This window comes from Mastigoproctus giganteus, chromosome 11 (genome assembly GCF_048544385.1).
Source record: "Mastigoproctus giganteus isolate SK-2022 chromosome 11, ASM4854438v1, whole genome shotgun sequence".
Taxonomy (NCBI): domain Eukaryota; kingdom Metazoa; phylum Arthropoda; class Arachnida; order Uropygi; family Thelyphonidae; genus Mastigoproctus; species Mastigoproctus giganteus.
In genome coordinates this window covers 129,223,795-129,241,311 of record NC_143585.1, presented here as the reverse complement: position 1 = coordinate 129,241,311, position 17,517 = coordinate 129,223,795, and the positions used below count along the sequence as shown (strand labels likewise).

General features: G+C 34.7%; 1 non-coding gene across 1 annotated transcript; it reads right to left on the bottom strand.

Annotated features, from left to right (window-relative positions):
- Positions 1 to 11,438: 11,438 nt before the first annotated feature.
- TRNAT-AGU (transfer RNA threonine (anticodon AGU)) lies at positions 11,439 to 11,512 on the bottom strand. Its single transcript has one exon. It is a non-coding gene; the product is annotated as a tRNA-Thr (tRNA).
- Positions 11,513 to 17,517: the final 6,005 nt, after the last annotated feature.

Sequence of the window (17,517 nt, the reverse complement as noted above, 5' to 3'; positions counted from 1 at the left end):
CAGACAGTTTTCAAATTCCGTACATTGGGATGAACTGATGATGTTACCAACGTTGAATTCTAAATGGGAAGCCTTCAGGGACTTCATTTTGGAGGTTACTAGACTTTTCAGTCCAACTAAGAAATACTGTTCAAGGTTTCGGCCCAAATGGATGTCAGATGAATTAATGAGGCTCGTGGCGGAGAAGAAAAATGTATGGGATGCATATAAAGTATCAGGTGACAGAAGCCTAGCAGGTATAAACTAGTCTGTAATCAAGTCACAAAGGAGGTGAAGCAGGCGAACGCAGATTACGAGAAATCTTTGGCAAAAGATACTAAGAAAAACAGCAAGGGTTTCTTTATTCATATAAACTCTAAAACGATGGGGATGAATCAGATTGGTCCACTTGATATCGATGGTTCGACTGTTGATGACCTGATCCTGTTCAGATAGCAAACGAACTGAATGAGATTTACATTTACATTCGCACATGAGGAGTTATTAAGGATTGAAAATGCCAGAAGGTTATCAAATTGTAGCAGGGTGCTAAATGATTTTGTAATAACTGAGAGCAAAGTGGAGGAGAAATTGTTGAAGTTAAACGTAAGGAAGGCACCTGGGGTGGGCGGGATCTATCCAGTTATATTAAAGAAGGCAGCAAAGGAAGTAAGCAAACTCTTAGCCATAATTATAAGAGCTTCCTTGGACTCAGGGGAGGTCCCCGTGGACTGCAAGTGTGAAAATGTATCCCCAATCACAAAGGGGATAGAAGGGTGACACGAGTAATTACAGACCAGTTAGTTTTACTTGTGTTCCGGGGAAAATAATGGAATCACTGGTTAAAGAAGCATTGCAGGATCATCTAGACAAGACTGCAGTAACAGTTAAGACACAGCATGGGTTTGTTAAAGGGAGGTCTTGTCTGACCAATTTGATTGGATACTATGATGTGGTCATAAAAGAACTGAATGCCAAAAATAATTTTGATATCATATACTTGGATTTCAGGAAAGCTTTTGATACTGTTGCACATAGAAGACAGCTGTACAAATTGGAGAGGTATGGCATTAAGAGTAAGTTGCTACAATGGATAAAGGGATGGTTGAGTGGGAGACGACAGAGAGTGGTAATCAATGAACACTGCTCTTCGTGGACAAAAGTTATTAGTGGAATTCCCCAGGGTTCGGTGTTGACCCATTGTTGTTTTGCATATTTATCACCGATATTGATGAAGGTATATCAGGTTTAATGTCCAAGTTTGCAGATGATACGAAGGTTGGCAAGGTTATTAACGACAATATGCTACTTCAACTGGATTAGTTGGGAAAATGGGTTGAGAAGTGGCAACTGAAGTTTAACATTGACAAATACAATATGGGTAGCAATAACCGAAGAGAAACGTACCAACTGTGTGGTACTACACTAAGGGAAGAAGAAAGTGAAAAAGACCTGGGGGGGTAATTGTGCAGTCAAAATATGAAGTTCGCTGAGCAGTGCAGACGGGCTGCCAGGGCAGGTCATGGAGTCTTGTCAATAGGAATGTTGCTAGCAGGGACAGGGAGGTGATTATCCCGTTATACAAGGCAATGGTCAGGCCACACCTAGGGTACGGTGTACAGGTCTGGAGGCCTCATTTAGGAAGGATGTAGAGTTGCTAGAACGAGTGCAAAGAAGGGCAACAAGATTGGTGAGGGGAACAAAGGGGTGCTCTTACCAAGAAAGGCTTAAGCTCTGCAAATTGCAGCGCCTGGAGAGTAAGCACCTGCGAGGTGATCTGACTGAGGTGTATAAGGCCTTGAATGGGTTGAGCAAGCTGAATGCTGATGAGATCCTTCCTCTTGCTCAGACTAAGAACCTGAGTGGGCACAGTTTCAAACTGAGGAAAGATAAGTTGTAGAATAGATGTGCGGAAATTTGCCGTTAGCCAGCGGATTGTTGATTGGTGTAACAGGCTTCCATCTTTTGTTGTGGAAGCTAATAGCCTAAATAAATTTAAGGCTGAGCTGGACAGGAATTCGGAACGAATGGAGGGGTGAAATGGGAGGGTTCCTTTTTTTTTCTCCTGATGCTGCATAAGCTTGCTTTCTTGCATCGTATGCCTCTACTAATGCTAACGCTAATGCTAATATACAATACAATAATATATTAATAGTATTTATTGATATATCGATTGATATATTTTAATTTAAATTTTACACTATTGTATTTTGAATGACCTGTCGAAAATTTAATACAGATTTTCTTATACATCATTTTTTATTTACATTTTTTATTTCTATTTATTTATATATTTACTTTTTGTGGGATGTGGATAAAAACAGTACGGGTCAGGTTCGGGTGTGGATCCGGTTAGTGTCAGCGAATCTAATTCAGTGGATCCACCCAGAACTTTAGGCCATATACCGATATTTTGTCTAAATCCAGCGTATTCATTGTATTGTCTAGGGCCGGCAAATTTATGAACATCTCTGAATGAATCTCAAGCCTTGGTGAGCCATAACAGAAATTAATATTCTCAAAAAAAAACTCGAACAATAACAATCCTTTACTCTTTTTCATAGAATTACCTGGCGCCTCCGTAGCCAGGTGGGAAGGAGGAGGAGCAGCAATGCGTAGCACACACTTCTTGATTAGACCGAGGTTCGAGCCCGTCACAACCAAATACGGAGGATACGGAAAGGTCAGGGAATGACCGGCATATCCCGGAGCAATACAGCCTTAGTTGCTAATGCTCCTTAAAAACCAAATAACTAACTATAGAATTACCTAATAATTCTATGACATATATAAATAAAGATTTCCAGAATTAATCAGGGAGTACAAGAGGTAACATCTTCATGAGAAATAGGAACATTCTGGTATTAAAAATAACACTCCTTCGATTTAAATAACGTATTTTTCGCAAATTATGAAAAATAATTATGCCGGCCGATTTCTCTCTTTCTTTAATAGCATGAATTTAATAATATCTATTCATAATAAAATATTTATATAAATGGCTCAGCACGTGATGTATTTAATATTATAGATAATTAAATAAATGCATAAAATGGGTATAGCATGAAAAAAATCTTACTTTTTATCTCTTTTAAAAAAAGTTTCTTAACAGGGTTCTATAGAATTGGCGTTGTAATCTTGGATTCGTTCGCAGAGTTTAAACACCTATAAAGACAAACCGTATATACAACACAAATAATAAAATATCCATATACATTTATTTTTTCATATAATCACTGTATTTTTTTTCAGGATGTCATGACCTAACCAATTTAATATTTTTTTTCCAATAACCTTAATATGCTGTTTTTTACAAGTTACGGTACTTTGGCAGGCTGGAAAGGCTGGTTTTCAAGATATTTGCAATATCTTATAAACAAGCTTTTTCACGATATTTACAGTATCGTGACCATATTCGGTTGCACAGAAACTTCAAATATACTGTTTCGCAAATTACCTTTTGTCTTTGTTTTATCTTTCGCAAATTAATTTTATATTTATTTCACTTAATCAAGTGAAATAAAATGACAAGTAAAATACTTAACCTGTTTCATTTTTAATTAAAATTTTGCTTTTATATTTTTAATTTTTTTCAAATTGGTAAACATACCCTAATACTGATTATAGTGTATATATAATGCAATTTATTCAGCTGCAAGAGATGCTAATTACTATACAAATTGATGTTCAAATAAGAGAATTCGTGTAGTTAAAAGCAACATTAACAATCAACAATACTGTCAGCAAGCGCCATCTAGCGTTGCTATTACTTTTAAAAGTTATGAAAAACAGCCGCACGGAAGTAAAATCTTTAAAGATACACTACAATATAATGAATACTTCTGAAATTTAATAAAAATGAAAATCATTTTTTTTAAAGTAGTTAATGAAAAATACTCTCAATACTTTTATAGTATATAACTAAAATTATATTTCTGGGTTCTAAAAAACTTTGAGGTCGGACTGCAAAAAAACATTGCCCTTGTAAAATGCTTCATCATGAAATTCTCATGATTTAAAAAACAAAAAAAAAGCAAAATAAATTATGTTGCTCTGCAACGAGTATCACGTTTAGATCATTGTTATATATGGATAATTTGGGCCCGATGCTGTGTGGAATTTTGGGGATTTTACTATAAAAAATGTGCATATGCATACATATTTAAACCTTTTGGGCCTTAAACGTGTAACTGTCAGTAATTTTTTTTTTAAATATTTTTCACAAAATACCCGAGCATCATGAAACTTCTTAGCCAACTAAGCGTTCGCAATTCTTTGTTAGCTTCGCGATCTAATTCCATAAAGATGGATAGATGGATATAGTTCTACGTCATAGGATTACCTACGAGAAGCTACACGCCGCCACAAAAATTGTACAGCCCCATTGTCAACTGGGCATCATTAAAACTGTCTGCTGCAAGCAATGAAGTTATAAATCGCAACTGATAATGGGTAGCTGTAATGGATTAAAAAATAAAACCGAAGAAGTGAAGAAACTATATCTTTCAACGTTCTACATATACAACGCATATATGAACACAATTTATATTTTTGTAGCATCACTTTTTATAAACTAAAAAACAAACTCATGCTGTTTTAGTTGTTTGAGTGGATTGTGACTGTATTGAATTTACACTAAAAATGAGGCCCCTCTTCGGGTGAGGCCCAGGGCATGGCCGGTTTGGCGGTAGCGTTAACGCGGCCCTGGTAGTAGGTACTGATAACATACGAAACTTCTGAAATTCTTTACTTGTAGATACACACAGATACAAGTATGACGATACCGTTAGATCTTTATATCATATATAGAGCTGTCTGTTACCATATTAGGAGGAAGCATAATAAGTTCACATGTTTAAACATTGTATGTGACCTAAGGTTGAAAAGAAAAGAATATATGCCAGGTTAATGGAAATCTGGAAAGCCGGAGGGACGAATAATATTACTGGTGCGGTCACCAGACTTTTTATTCCAAATGCATGTTTTGCATGTTTTCAAACTGAATAAGTAGTTTTTTTCCCAGTATGGAGACTTATTTTTTGTTAACAGGGCATGGTTCTTTGAATAGTAAATTATATTATTTTGGTTTAAAGTCAAATCCTTAGTGTGTATGTGGTGATGAAGAAACTTGGTGCCATGTATTATATGATTATTTGTTGTATGAGAATTACAGAGCTGAATTAAAGAATATAATTAGTGATTTGAAGTATGGAAATTAAAATAATTACTTGTCAGATTATAATAAGTTTGTTGCTTTTCAAAGGTTAGCTATTTCTGTATTTCTAAAAAGAAGACAGTTGTCAGCCTGGATATTTGTAAACTAATAACTGTTCACTGTATAGATGAGTTTTCTCCCCCCCCCCCCATCCTTGTCCTGTTTTTTTTTTTTTTTTTGTTTTTTCTTTTGTTTGCTGGCACTGTGGATATTAACCTAGTGCGGGATAAATTGCCAGAATGAGATTTGGGGTAGGGGTAGAGGGTTTCCCCCCCCCCTAACCACTCTGGTCTTCATTTTTTTTTCTTTATTTTTTTTTTTTATTTTTTATTATTATTATTTTTTTTTTTTTTTGTCGTGTTTGCTGGCACTATGTAAGTAACTAAGTGCGGGATTGTGGACCAGGATGGTGTCTTTTTTTTTCCACTCTTCCTCTTTTTTTTTTTTTTTAATTTAATTTTATTTTTTTCCTCCACACAACAGGAGTAGGAGGCTTTGATTCCTAAATGCCTGTGCGGGGAGGAGAGATTTATTATTTTGTTTTATTATTAATATATATTTTTTTTATTTTATTTATTTTTTTTATTTTTATTATTATTTATTATATATATATATATATATATATATTTAGCACAGACAGTATAGTAGACCCAGGCCCAGCTCCACGTTCATAAAGACGGCACCAGGTAGCAGTTATCCTAGGTGATAACTGCTCCCTGGTGGCTGGGTGTCCTGTGTATAACATAAACTCACACTTACACATTACACAAACCTAACACTATTTTTTTTATTTATTTTTATTTTTTCAGGCTTGTTTATGTATAATAAAGTGATATTAGGTGGATTTGGACAAATGTCTAGGGGCCATGATATGATAAATAAATAAAAAAAAGTATGACGATACCAAGGAAGACTATATCTTGTCGCAAAGCCTGATGGAGTGTATTTATTTCTGTTAACAAGGAAGCAGTTACAAAATAATAAAAAAAACCTCGTTTTTCTATATCAATGTACCAAATTTAGTACCACATTAATAATTATTCATTGTTTACGGGTAACCCCGGAAGCTTCATGTAGATACAAATTCAGAATTCCAAAAAAGTGAGTGCAAACAGGATCGGACTGACACGTTGTGACCGCGGGACTCCTAGTATTTATTTCAAGTAGATTCTAACGGAAGTGGAGCTTGTCGCTCGTGTCATTTTTTGTGTACTTGTCTGTAAAAGTGTGTGTGTGTGTGTGTTCATTTTTTTATGCGGAATAAAAATACCCGATTAAGTCAAGGGGTGGACCATATATCCTTCGCCTGAGATCGATTAACTACAGCCTCGATTGCAGAGCATTTCATAAATTCGCCTATTCGTGGACAAGAAGGAATAAATAGACGGCAATTAAGTGGGAGTCAGTGATGTAATGTGCCGAGCAGCCACAGGATATCCCAAGTGTGGATTTATTTAAATTTTACGGTTACCCGAACAGGAGCTCATATACCCGTAGTGTATTTTTTCGTAATTACCAGATGGAACAGTCTCAACCGCCCATATGTATTACGTCTGTAAATTGCGTGTATCCTCTGGTCGGTTTGTCTGTTTTGCTGGATGAATACAACCCTAGCTTACGGAAGAAAACATTTGCTGTTCTTGCATCAGAACGATTAGCTCAGCCACGGTGTGAGAAAGATCCAAAACATTTCCTGGTGGCATTGACAAGATTCGAACCCAGACCATTTCCACATGACTTGGAGGCGGATGCTGATTACCACCAACGTGCCGCCCGCAGCGGCTTCAAACAATTTTTACCTCATCTGATCATTTATCACGTCATGACTATTAGTAGATGACCCAAAATATGCTGGAGATCACCGGTGTTCGCCGCCCAATCGACTGGACTAGTCCGCCTCTGAGTGCAGGGCTATCAGCAATATCACTTTCTGAAGGAATTATTACATTACAGAAGAATGTCTACACACTAAAAGAACATTTCCCTCTTATTCAACCATAAAATATTGGTATGTCCAATTCAGAATGGAGATTTTTTTCGTTAAACAGAACTAAAGGTCAGAAAGGTTTTCTGTTACAACCCTGAAACACAGCGATAGCGTGCACAGGTCATCAGCCTTCTAATCGTCAATTAGACAAAAAAAGATTATCATCATTTCATATTAAATGTTTTCAATATAATTCATAGTAGTTTAGCAATTAAAACATGAGAAAATTATGCAAAATGCAATCCGAAATGTCGGAATGGCGATCAAAAGCTTCAAATGGCTTTGAAGCTTCGATCCTCCACCGATCAAAAGAGGATCGAAGCTTAAACGCCATTCTAGCTAATTTTTAAGGACACGTGTAAAGTTCTTCAGGTACGACGAGAGGGGAGGATTATGGGTATAGCGTGTCCGGGACCGCAATTCTTCAATGGGACCCGGCTGAGACCTTAATATTACATTTTTAAGTACTGTAATTCATTTTAATAATCGGCAAAAAATTCTTCAAACTTAAAATAATAAAAATGCTTTTGCTTTCTGAATTTTTTTCTTATTGATCTACTATATTTTAGAATTGACTTTTTTTAATATTCATATCTACACGTGGACACACACATATACAAAGACAAGGGGGTGGTCCGTCATGCACTTTGCACGAGGACTTCCCTGAAGTGCCTGGATCAAGCTGCAACCATGGACTCCTAGTTTGAATCTGCAACACCACCAACACACCATTTCACGGTTGTGGCTCTACTCTACGATTCTGAAATGAAAGAACAGTCCATGAAGTGGCAACATTCAGGATCACTGCAACACAAACAGAAATTTCAAGGTGCAAAGCTCCTCTGGGACGTTCTTAGAATCGTTTTTCTAGGATAACAAGTATAACCCGTTTTTCTGGGATAACAAGTATAACACGTTTTTTTTGGGATAACAAGTATAACCCGTTTTTCTGGGATAACAAGTATAACACGTTTTTTTGGGATAACAAGTATAACCCATTTTTCTGGGATAGCAAGTATAACCATGACAGACTACCTGCGAACACTATTGTTCTTTCATGGATCGTTTGAACCAAAAATTGAATGAAGTGAAAGACGAGAAAAACTTATAACCGGATAGCCAGGACAACACTACAGTTCACAAGGCTTAAACAATACTGGAAAAATTAAAGGGTAAAAAAAAAAAAAAGAAGTAAAGTGCAGCTATTATCAACCCACTGCAGGATGGAAGCCTCCTCAACAATTCATGCTGAGGGAAATGGACCATAATCTGCCACGCTCGTCCAGTGCGGGTTAGCAGATCGACCGTATTCAGCAGTAAGGGGCTTGAACCCCAGTCTACTCAAAGAGCGTGTGCTACTGCACTCCCGCTCCTGCCCACGGGGCTACGGACCCAACTGATCCCAGCCTATTAATCGATTTAGCCCCCCCCCCCCCGTGACTATTATCTTTATTTATAACTGACAGAATGTTTGAAAGGTACCAAATTTCAGCATGACAATGAATTAATACAGTAGAATGTCAGTTATACGGAATAATCTGAAAGGCTGATTTTAATTCTTCTTTTTTATTATTAATAATATTTTTTTTTATTATTAACGGTAGTATAATAATTTGAAAGGCTGATTTTTCTTCTTTTTTTAATTAATGGTAGTACTTAAGACAAATGTTTATTATGCTACGAAAGTATTTCTGTCTGTTTTTTTTTTTTTTTTTTTTGTTTTTTTTTACGTCGTTTATCTGATGAAAATGTTGGATTAGGACTAATGGGTTTTTTCGGAAACCATGAGTGATAGTTTAGTCATTTGCTTCCATGAATCCAATTTTCCATGACATATTTTGTTCTCTTCATTTCGTATTATGTTTAGTTTAGCTCCAGATTCGATAAGAATATCGGCCCGAACTGTGCGATTTATTATTTTTCTCAGTTTTTTACGGTAAAATGTCAACGAAAAGAAACAACACTGAAATACAGTGTTTCAGTGATGTATCAGTGAAAAACATCACTGAAACACACGAAAAGAAACATCACCAGAAGAATGCGATATAATCAAATTGATATTATTAAGGAACTTGAGAGATTTTGCAGCAAAAAAAAAAAAAGTTCACAAAAAACGATCGAACATTATTTTTAAAAAATAATTTTTTTTCCACATAAAATTTGCACCTATCCGAAAAATACATATATAAATGTGCAACTTTTTATGTATAAGTTATTATTTTTTTTAAATTAAATAAATTCGGTTTTTCACGCTATTTAAAGTATTTTTCTTTTACCTTAATACATTATAACAGAATTAATTTAATTTTACCTTACGTTCGATTATCCGGAAAATTTTGCTATCCGGAAGAGGTCTGACATTAATTATTCCGGATAACTGACCCTCTACTCAGTCTACTGTATTCAGAATTTTTTTAAACATGACCCCTCGCAAACAGTTGTTACCATTATATATAAGATTGAGAGTAATTAAGTTCAAAGCAGAACTAAATTGAGGCCACTTTACAATTATTTCAGCAGAGTGAATATTGGGGCCTAATTCAATCCTGTTTCAAGGAGGTGAATCGAAATAAAAACATCTCCCAAAAAATCCCTCCCACTGCACTGCAAATCGGATTGTATACTTATACTTATGCGTTCAAAACCGGTAATTTGTTTTCAATCGGACTATAAACACAAACATTTTAAATCGTGGTGTGATGCTTATAGTTTGAGTAGCTGTTATTGTTGGGTTTTGAACGCACTAGCAACTTACGCCATATTAGCCGTATATAACACATCTGTAAATTGCTTGTGTTCTGTGGTCGAAAAACCCGAGTTTCAAGGAGAAAAACAATGCTACTCGCGCCTGAAACCAACTAAGTCAGCCACTTTGTGGAAAAGGCCCATAAAAATTCTTAGCGTCATTGACGGGATTCGAACTCAGGACTTTTTCACCCAGCCTAGACAGGACGGTGATTATACCAAATGTGCTACCAACGAGGGCGCAGTTTGAGTAACAGCAGCCATCTTGTTTCCATAAAAATAATTAAGTTGTCATAGGATTAACCCTCTCCTTGAATAAGGAAGTTTACAACGTCATTGTAACTGTTTCCCTGTAGAATAGTAAATCAGCGCAAGGATTAACAATGAACAGTGCATTTTTGGTGGGGGCGTACCGGCTTGATTTCGCTATCTACGTGTTAGGTTACCCAAAAATCATAGCCAGCGCTATCGATCAGACTGTAAAACACAAGATTACACTGCGGCGCTTACCTTCTTGTTTCAGAAAGTATCAAAAACACTCTACTTAATACTCTAAAACAATCTACCTTAATACTCTAAAACACTCTACCTTAAAAACACTGTACACTCTACCTTAAAATAATCTTAAAAGCCTGCTTTGAATTTTCGAAATTAGTCGAAAATAGAAATGTGAATGATAATGCGGATAAGAATTAGATATATTTAAATTTCATATATAAAAAATGAAAATAAATATATTTAAATATAATAACGATTAAATATATTGAGAAAGTATTAAATATACATTTCTTTTTGTCAAAAGTTCAACACATAAACATTATATAACCATTCGAATTGCTGCTGACATTTGTAGGCCACAGTTAATTATGAATGCGCTGGGCGTTGTAATTGGACACACTCATCTTTAGGTTCTGTATTTATTTATTTTCTCTTTTTCTTTTGGAAAGCTGGAAAAAACTTTTTGTGACATATAAAACTAAAACTACGTAACATAATACAGGTTCAGCATTATTTCCAGAAGAAAAAGAAAATAAATACAAGTATTTCAAAACCAATAAGATGCACTAAATTCACATCTATAAAATATCGATTCAAAGATCTGACCAATTAAAAAAAAGTTAACTTCTTGAAAAAAATAGCAAATGTTTTTGGGGAAGCAAGTTGCCCAATCATACTTTTAGTGCCTCTCTTTATTTTCGAAAACATAATTCGCGTTTTACATTATTATTATTTTTTTATTTTTTTGAATAACGACAACATTAAAATAAAATAAATAAGATATACGAATATTTATTAAAAAGTCATTTAAGTGCTTGCTAATTCCAATGTAAATACGCTTTGAATTTCACTACAAAAAGCATTTAAAGGTAATCGTAAATCTCACATTGAGCGAGTTAAAATATTTCAAAGCTAAGGAAAATAACGAAGTCTTTAATGTAGAATAGATAGTGTGAGAGTAAAAAAAGAAAAAGCGATATCATACAAGTAAAAGAGAAAAAACTCCCTTCTACAAGGCACCGGTGGGATTCGAACCCACGATCTCCTGTTTACTAGACAGGCGCTTTAACCAACTAAGCCACGGCGCCACCATGCCAAAACCGTCATTATTTCTCTTACATAGTATTGATTAAAGAGCTCGACTCTTTTTAGTTGTTTATTCCTTATGATTCAACATAAACACAACTCCCAAGTCTCGATAATTTTACTATAGGGCACAATTACCATTATTGACCATTGCCAGCAACTGTACAGCTGCAACACTACACGTTAATTAAGTAAGAGCAAGACTAACGGTCACCAAAATGCCATGCGTGATAATTTTATTATTATTCATTCAAAGATGATTAGAAATATCAATAACAATATTAATTTATTTATTTATTTCTCTCTCTCTTCCCCTAAGAAATAAACATTAACTCATAACTGTACGAATTCATTAAAACAATCTGATCCTATAATAAACTTTGCTCAAGATTCATCCGTGTTACAGTATTCGACTCCATAAGAAATGAAGGGCATCCACACATTGTAAACAAAGTTTTGTCTACAACATACAGTGATCCTTATTCTCTATTGCGACACCAGACTGACTTGGCAAATGCAAAATAACTGACATTTAGAGAAAGAAAAAACTCGATATGTCAGGTCAAGGGTAAAGAAGATATCACTTGTCCTCGTTCACGGTTATAGATAGCGGGTGAACGCTCCCTCTAGCTTCAAGTTGTAAATATTTGAGGAAAATGCAAACCTGAAACGTTTTGCTCTCCAATTTCGTGGGTCGCAAAATTTTAAAACAACTATTAAATAAGTGCAGTTCACGGAAAGAGTTTTGATTCATTTTCTTAAAGATATAAAGGCAAGTTCTACTGTTTAAAATTTTCACACCCCGAACCAATAACCTCAGTAACGGCACATGCTGTGCGAATAAGATGGTCAAAGATACAAATGTTATAAAGGAAATTTTAAGATAAACCAATGGATAAATGTTAAGAATAATGGAAGAAGAATATTACTTTTGCTTACCAAACAAACGCCTTTACCGACTTTTAGCGATTCGCACATCAGTCGAACTATTTTACACGTTGATCACACTGCCAATTTTATAATGGAGTTACTTATGAGCAAGCGTAATTATGCTCTGTCGGCTGATTCTTAAATTTTTAATAGAGAAATTGAGTAGATGTCGCTATTATTATTATAATTATTATTATTATCAATTTATTGCTTATGCTTTACCCCTGAACAGTCTTCATCTCGGAGGGTATATACTATATACTTTATATGTATGAACGCGCTATTAAAAAAAAAAAAAAAACACATACACTCACATATATATACAGGCACGTATAATGTCCAATTGGCATAATTACAATGGCATTAACGTTGCACATAAGTATTCATTAAACTATAAGCTAAAATCTAACCTATTATGCATACTAATAATAATATATGTATGAATAGATATATTAGATAAAGTATGCATAATTTACGCATAGTGCCAAAGACTAGAAGGGTAAGGATAGTAGAAAAAGAAGTAAAAGATGAAAGAATGTTAATATCCTAAAAGTTATGATGAATTAAGAAAATTATGGGCTGAATCGCAAAGCCAATAGGAGGTGAGTGAATTGTAAAGTAAAGTTATTAATAATAAGGTAAAATATAACGCAAATAAAATAAATAAAAAGAGGTAGAGCTGTCATCAGATATGAGGGGACATATTTAGATAAAAGTCGAATACAGTTTTTCGGTGTCATCTCGACGGTGTCATCAGGGCCAAAGGCAGTTCAACTAAATATTAGTTTGCACCTGGTGAACTTTTCATTTTGTTTTCCACTTAAAAATGATAAACAAAATATTCCACAACTATTGTATAAAGGTTGCAAATTGCTCATTTTGGAATATTTTGAGAGCACTTGTCAAATATTATTTAGCTTTGCCTTAACTATTAATAAATATCTTTTGTTTATATTTCTATTTGTGATGATAGTCATTAATGTAACATACCATCGCGAAAAAAGGTTAGAAATTCATAGGTGATGCAGTAGCACACGTTCTTTGAGTAACTGAGGTTCAAAGCCCTTGACTGCTAAATACGATCGGTTGCCAATCTGCACTGGACACGGTGTGGTAGACTATAGTCCATTTCCTTCAACATGAATCGTTGAGGAGGCTCCCATCCTGCAGTGGATGGCTGCAGTTTACCTTTTTTTTTTTTTTTCAAGAGCAGGGCCGTTGCGACCCTATGTGCCAGCAGTAAGCGAAATCAAATTTGCTGCCCCAAACTATTTGGATTAAAAAATAAAATACGGCATAAATAATTATTATTAATTTATTGAAAAAGAGAAGAATTACAACATATTTCACATATAATACAATGAAGCAACGAACAAAAATAACAAAATCATTCTGAAATAAACTTAAAATTCTAAATCACAGCAATTGTACCCACAATAAAAAATAAAAGGAAAATTATAATGTTAAAAAATTATACAAATTTATGTTTCCTTGCCTTAAGATGTGTGAATTTATTATTTCATTTATGTTTATTTGTTCCAAAAGATCATTTTGTATTGAAATTATTGCCAAATTAGAGTCGTTGAGACATTGATCGTACGTAATTGTTGATTAATTTTAATTTTGAAAAACTCCGTTCACCTGAGGCAACCGAAACTGGTGAAGTTTGAGTAACCGTGGTTCAAGCCCCTGACTGCAAAATTTTTAATGCAACTGCTACATTTGGAAAAGTATCTGTAAAATCGTTTTTAAAAATATATTGTAAAACTTCAAATGGAGTGATATTGTTTTTAATTAAACCATCAATATCAAAATTACTCCGGGGGCTTACATCTGGTGAGTATGGGCTTGGCAAACCCAGGGTCCTGAGCTGGACCCTGGGTTTGCGGTCCAGAGAAGAAGGAGAAAGAGAAGAATGACCCTGGGTCATTCTTCTCTTTCTTGGTGATTCCTTTCTGCTTCTCTCTCTCTCATGGTAACTCGGGAATTTTTTTTTTTTTTTTTTGGCTGGTGCAGCATAAGCCTCAGGCTTCCTTGTACCATATGGCTAATAATAATAAACTGATTACGATCAATGTCACTTAATCTAATATGCAATGATAAATCGTCATCTGACCATTTTTTTAAAATTCCGAAAAATTATAAAATATTTCCACATGTTCTTTCGTATTTCTAAACCTTTCAGTTACCGAGAAAATTGTTTTGTCCATAATTTGAAAGAAAACATTGATTTTGAAATTTTTCTGCGGATCTTGAATAGCTTCACCTCTACTTCCATAATCGAAATGACGTTTTTTCAATATTTTCCTTACAGTGCTTACTTCTGGAAACGAAGCTTCAATGGCAATGATAGTAGCCGAATCGAGAATTTTTTGGACTGCTTCCTCTGTTCTATTTTCTTTAAAATATTCCGTGATCTTTTGTAGACTTCAAGAGCTTCATGTGTATTTGAACAAAGAAAGTTATAGGATGTTATTTTTAAGGCTATTGATTTAGCATGTCTTTATTTTCATCTTCGGTGATTATAGCAAAATGATTAGCCTAGAATTTTATCTGTAATGATTAGCCATTTCTAGAATTTTATCTGTAATATTTTGTGAAATTATTTCAATAATTTCATTTTTTATTTGATCATCTAAATAATGCACGATATTTTTCGATTCAGATTTCTGCCATAACTGAATCAAATTTAGAAATGGTTTCAGCATATTTTAAAAAAGTTACCATCTTAGAGCTATAAGCCTCAGGTTGCGAAATAGTTACATGACGTGTAAGTGCATAATTTCTACACGCAGCCAGCTACTAAGTAACTAGAAACTTAATGATACCAATCCCTAGTTACTTAGTAGCTGGCTGCCTGTAGAAATGATGTACTTACTCTAACTTACATGAAAGTTACCATTGCCATTTTCATATAAATCTTTTTGCCTTTGCCAAAAAAAAAAAAAAAAAAAAGTACCGGAACGCTCGTTCTCCAGAAGACTATATGATAACGACACATCGACTGTACAGTAACTGAATCAGACTGCAGACTCGCGGTTCATAGAACAACCAGTTCTAGCGTTCAGCTCGTGGAGAATCAAAATGCAGCGTTCGCAGGCATCACAGTATATCTCATTCGTTGGATCTCTTTATCTAACACATTGTACTTTAGTAAGGAATGTTCAAGTTTCGTTGCGAAATTTATATTTTTGTTTTTAAATAATTTTTTAAAGAAATCTATTAATTTTAAAGATTATTATTAATATATATTTTTAGTAGTAATGGATAAAATAGATATTATTTCTCCCCCCCCCCTTTGATTATGCCATTGTTTCATAATATTAGGTATATAAATTTAATGATTTTCTATTATGACATTTCGAAAAAGTTTCGGGACATCGAGTCGTTCCGGCCCGAATACACCACTGCATATATGTTATTCTGGCTGAAATCCAGAACATGGATATCTTATCTCCGTTACAGGAGTGGCTGAAGTGATTTATTGTCCGGTGTAGTTCTATGATTCGCTGATTATTGGGGATGAGTAATTTACCTCATTTTGCATTTCTGATTGATTGGATGCAAATTCGCTTCTGATTTTAGCGGGAAATAGGAAATTATCGTGATATTGTTTAGACGTAGCCATTTTACTCTGCTGCCCTCGGTTTTGTGTGTTACTATTATTCTATGTTTATTACGTTTGCAAAACAATGGATGTAAGACTAATTGAATGGTGTACGAATGTGAATTTGATAGCTTCGGAATAGAAACATTTTCAGTGTCGATGTTTCATGAAGTGTACCAGCCAGCATGCTAGGGCTGATGAGGCGAGTTTTTTTTTTTTTTGTTTTGTTTTTGGTTAATTACCATGGAGAATTCAAAAAATATCGCTAAATATAAAATTTTGCTATAAAGAAGTTCGTTAAACAGAGGTCCAACTGCTATATAATTTTTTTTTTTTTTTTTTTTGGCACCCTCCTGAATTGTCACCCACAATCGACACTTACCTCACCTACGCACTTGTGGTGACCCTGACTTGCAAAAATTTTATTTATTTTTGCAGAATTAGGCTTGACCAAATGGCTTCAATAGAAGATAAAGTAAATTGTGTGCTATGGTTTGTCAAGTTTGTAATCGCAGTACAAAAATTTGAACCCATTACAACAAAGATGCACCACACAGGAATTCCATAATTAACTGGGTGAAAAAGTTTAAAGTACTGTAACAGGTTCTGTCAATGATAAACCACGATCTGGAAGGCCAATTTACCCCCAGGGGCTCACATCTGGTGAGTATGGGCTTGGCACACCCAGGGTCCTGAGCTGGATATCATCATTCTTCTTTTTCTTGGTGACTCCCTTCGACTGTCTCTCTCTTTCTCAGGGTAACTTGGGAAATTTTTATTTTTTATATTTTGGCTGGTGCAGCACAAGCCTCAGGCTTCTTTGCACCATGTAGCTATTAATAATAATAATGGTTTTTAAGTTATTTGGAAATGCTGCAGAATTACTTTATTCCCGATTGATTGGTTCGTAATTAGGAGTTTTATGGCACATCAGCATCTAAGCCTATTGAATGCCAACTTTATTCCTGAACTAACACATTTAGGATTTATAGGTGATAATGTTTCAGAAAGATGGTACACCTTGTCACTTTGATCTCAATGTTAGGCAGTTTCTGAATGAAAATTTTCCTAACAGATGGGTTGGAAGAGGTGGACCGATCTCTTGGCCACCACCTTTAACAGATTTGAGCCCATTGGATTTTTTCTATGGGGACATGTTAAGACTATTGTTCATTGAACAAAACCTTGCTCCTTAGATGATCCTCGGACTAGGATAACTAATGTAATTTAAGGTATTACTGAAAATCAGTTGCAAAATATATTTGTAATACTTCAGAATTGTATTTCAGTTTGTATATGTAATGACGGTGGACATGTAGAGAATTAACAATCCCAAGAATAAACGTATGTAAAATTGTAATAAATTGTTTCCCTTAACCTTTTTACGGATTGATTTTATCATGTATAGAACAGAAGTTACAAAAATTTAAAACTACACAAGGACTTTATAATGACCCTGTGTGTATATTA